Source organism: Gopherus evgoodei, chromosome 10, assembly GCF_007399415.2.
Source record: "Gopherus evgoodei ecotype Sinaloan lineage chromosome 10, rGopEvg1_v1.p, whole genome shotgun sequence".
In the NCBI taxonomy this organism is placed as follows: domain Eukaryota; kingdom Metazoa; phylum Chordata; order Testudines; family Testudinidae; genus Gopherus; species Gopherus evgoodei.
In genome coordinates, this window is record NC_044331.1 from 19,056,924 (window position 1) to 19,061,687 (window position 4,764).

Here is a 4,764-nt window from a genome sequence, read left to right on the forward strand (position 1 = left end):
CACACACACACACACACACACACACACACACACACACACACACACACACACACACACCCACACACACACACACACACACACACACACACACACACACACACCAATCAACCCAAACCTCCCTGCCTAGCACTCTCTGTTCTCCATGCCTGGCTGGGCCCATGGGACGGACCCGCCTCTCCTGGTACCTGGCACTGCGTCTCCCCAGGGCAACATGTGTGTGGGGGTCACATGTCCCTGCCCAGATTTCTGTCAGGGTTCACACTAGAATGTGGCCCGCAGCAACCCTTTCAGCACTATGCAGGAGGGAAGAGACAGGAGCTGCTCCAGCTGCAGGGCAGGGGGTGAGGGTGGGATGTGTGTGTGTGGAAGAGATGGCTGATCCATGTCTTTAAAGAGCTCATCTCTACTCTCTCCCTTCCCTGTGGCTGGAAGCAGTTTGTCCCTTCCTGCCCACACAGTGTGGAAAGGCAGATAACCCTCCAGGCTACTGCTAGCTACTGACACAACCCAGCCACCTCCTGTCCCCTGGCTATAGCAGGGACAGGAAGGTGTTAAGCCCTAAGCATGCATTTTGCACCAGCGCCCAGGGAACCTGACTGCGGGGGCTTCAGCAAACATGGCCAGAGAGGTGGCTCAGCAGGGGATGGTGCCTAGGGGATGGAGCAGCCCCGTGCTCCTTGGGGGCAGGACCCCAGGGTGGGGGTAACAGGTGAAGAGGGTAATAAGCCCCTTGCCAAGGGGGCTGCTGTGGAGCTTGCAGGTTTGGGGTGTGAACAGGCTGGAAATCGCTCCCGGAGTTTAGCTGAGGGGCGGAGAGGCTTCCCCGTACCAGCACTGTATGGGACTTTGACACATGCAGGCCAGCACCATGGGCCAGAGGGTCTTGGGCTTTCCCAGGGCACGGGCCCAGTCAGAGGCAGTGGAGAAAGGAAGGAGCCTGCCAGCTAGGCTGTTGGTGAGCTGAGAGCTCTGACCAGGGGCTGGTTCTCCGCACAGCGCTGGGAGTAGGATGTGCCATGCCGGGGACGGTGGGGATCTAGAGGAGGAACAGGGCAGGTGAAGGGGCAAAGCAGGGAGAGGACAGCGAGAGGGGGAACACGTAAAGAACTGATGGGTGGACAGTAGAGGCAATAAGTAACTGGCCACTGCCTGGTGCCTCCCTGCACTCACCAGCCACCGCAGCTCACAGCATGGACACAGCCAGTGCTGGCCAGAAACGGGACGGGAGCAGGGCCTTGCTGGCTGAGAGCCAGCATACAGCAGTCCTGCATGCTGCAGCTTTGCCCTGCCACCAGCCTTGCACATCCACCCTCTTTGTCCACCACTGGACTCCCCCACTCACCATCGGTAGGCGAGCAGCTCACGAGCAGGGATCCAGCCAGCAGCAGGACCTGCCAATACTGTTTGGGGGGGACGACAGAAAATATGGGACAATTTGCCCATCTTTAAGAAAAAGTTGGGACACCTGCAGGAGGGCTTAAATACGGGACTGTCCCTTTAAAAACAGGACATCTGGCCACTCTACGAATAATGCAAGCACCTGCAGTTCCATGGTACAGTCACTGTGGCAGTGACTGAGCAAAATTATATTCAGTTTAGGAAACAGAGAGATTTTCATGCTGTGCATTGTGAACTAGTATGCCACAGAGAATTATGTCAATGTAACATTGAGAAATTATGTTCAGTCAAGAATCATGAAAAACATAGTCACTTCCACAATCACAATATCTTAGCATTAGTTTGCCCATAGTTGAAACACAGCTATCTCTGGTTCTGGGCTCATCCACTGCTTCAGTTTCTTCTTGAATGGTCATCTCACTGTCCTCCTCTCTAATATTCTACCAGCTTTCCCTGTGACACAAGTAGTAGGCCTTTCAGTAGAAAATATCTAATCTGTTTGCCCCTCACTTTAGTATTTGAGACCCAGATCTCAAACATATTTAGTACCTAATTCCCTCTGCTTTTAATGTTGTTGTAGCTGGGGTGACCAGATGTCCTGATTTTATAGGGACAGTCCCGATTTTTGGGTCTTTTTCTTATAGAGGCTCCTATTACCCCCAACCCCCGTCCTGATTTTTCACATTGCTGTCTAGTCACCCTAGTTGTAGCATGTGGCCCAGGATATGAGATACTAGAGGGGCCACGGTAATATCCCAGTGGTGGAATAGACAGGTTTTTCAGCTAATCCTAAAGAATAATCCTAAACCTGAAAGCTTGTCTCTTCCACCAACAGAAGACGGTCCAGTAAAAGATGGCTACTTGACTCACCTTGTCTCCCTCATTGATTTCAATGGTAGTTACGCATCTAGATAACATTGAGGAGCGGGGCCTGACTGCTTTCCACGTAAAATCAATAGCAATTGTGAAGTCAGTAATGGAGAGGATCAATACACTTTACCCAGGATATGTGATAAATATAATTGCATGGAGAAACTGGTACTTTACTAATAAAAATCACTAATTCAAAAGGCATTGTCTTGTAGACAGAAGAGTAAATATAGAGCTGTGTAGAAGTGTGTGGCAAGTCTAGAACCTGATTCTGGAAATAATGGGACTAGTTAGGTAAGTACAGTTGCTCACATGTGACAATGTTTAGGTTATGCTCTTCAGTGGCAGTCATACACCACTGTTGTGAAGTTATCAGCTCTTATAAATTAAGGCAGGTGGGCAGGTTCATTTGATGGATGGGATAGTACAATGATGTAGTCACAATTCAGCACTATTTTCTCTCAACCTGAATGTCTCAGCACAGTGTTAAGAGGATGCTGCTACTAGAAATGGAAATTTTGGGATGAAAGATAATACTGGGCTGGGGTCAGAAAGATGGAAAGGCTGATAGTACTTTGCCCCCAGTTCCAGAGCTGCTAAATGTTTCTGCCAAAATCAGCAGCAAAAGAGTCAACAATGTTGATATTTAAATTGTCATCATTAGCATTTAGCGTTAATACCCCTTTGATGTAAAAGGAGGAAACCCACACCCCTCTTAAAGCTAGTGTCCCTATCTACCGCTCTGTAGACCCAAACAGCACTGCATCCGTTCAAATTCTGAAGATTGTCTCAGCCTTCATAATTTAAAAGGGAAGCATAAATTATAGAGAAACTTACGGGGACACTAGGAAAGTGCCGGACACAAAACAGTGAAGGGATCAAGTGAGAAGAGCAAGTAAAGAACTTGTCTACTTTCAAATGGATACATTTACCTCATAAACAAAATAACATTTTCCTCCAAACTGAGTAACTTAAAGCATGCATAACATGAAACAGAGACACTGCAGCTGAAATGCAGCTCTGTGCAGAGGGTAAGCACAAGGCTTAACTCCCACTTACAGCTCCTTTTTTAAAAGGTTAAGTAGGACTTAGGTAGCACAGAGCCCTGCTGCACACTGGTGAACTTCAGCAAACATTATGTTGTGGCCTTCTAAAATATGGGCATGCACCATGAGTGCTAGTTTTGCACCAGGATAACCCTGGGGGTGGGGGTGGGGTGTTATTCCAGAGTTACCCAAGATAATTGAGAGCAAAATTTGGTTCTAATTTGAAAATTAATACAGACAATCTTATCAAAATACCGAGGATGGCTGCAACTAAGGCTACACCATTCATGCGGAAATATTTCCTCTCTGACTTCAAAAATAACAGAGGAGGTGCCAGGATTCTATGCAGAATGAGCCTAGCCACACTGGTAGTTAGTTCATAATTCATCACTTAGTGGATGAACAGCAGGAATGAGAAAAAATGAGAGGAAGAAACACAAAATAAAGTGGAGAATTTTCCTTGCTGGGCCTGTGTGGCCAGTGAAACACAAAAAAGATATTTCTGAGGCTGTAATAACTGCACTGTCCTTTTTAAACAAACTATGCCAGTCACTCCAGGCTTATACAAGAGAGGAAATGGGTGAATAATTTGTAAGGCATTCAAGAACTTCTGCAATTAATGCTTGCTCTGTAGCTTGTCTGCAAGCTAGAGGGTATCACATATTTCAGTTGATTTATTTGGACACATAAGTCACAAGGGCTACTGCAATCTACATAATTTCTAATCATTATTATTAATAATACAGGGGCTGTTCTTTGATCAGATAAGCCAGTGCACTCCACTTACCCAGCCAGCAGATTTTTTCTCTGCCGTTTTCAGCCTCCAGATAGTGTAGGTATTGGTACAATATGTATTGGTACAGTATTAACAGAAATAAATGTATTTAAAATATCTATACAAATTAATTACTTGAACCATAATGTTTTCTAGGATCTGATCTTGGCTTCCCATTGAAATAAATAGCAATACTTCTACTGACTGAAGTGGGAGCAGGACTGTGCCATTTAAACTTTTATAAAGAAGCTAACAGATATTTAAACTTAACTAGATCAGTGCATGCATGCGTGCGTGCGTGCGTGTGTGTGTGTGAGAGAGAGAGAGACAGAATATATGCTCCCTACATAAGGTATAAGAAATGTTACTTACTCTTGACTCACTACTTTGTAAAACATGTCTAGGTTCACTGACAGACACCGCAGACACTTTTAATAATATCAGCAGAGTTCTCTATTTTAAGGGAGCATTGCATAATTGTTCAAAGTACGTCAAGCCTGGGAACCCCACAAAACTTTTGGAGTCATTTTTTTCAGTGTATGACATTCTTCCTGGTGACACTTACGCAGTGTGCAGCTAAATGACAGCTGGGACAGATCTAAATTTGTCACTCTTGCTCATAGCTGACATGTCATTTGAGAAACGGTCTAGAATTACTTTAATACATCTTCCAGC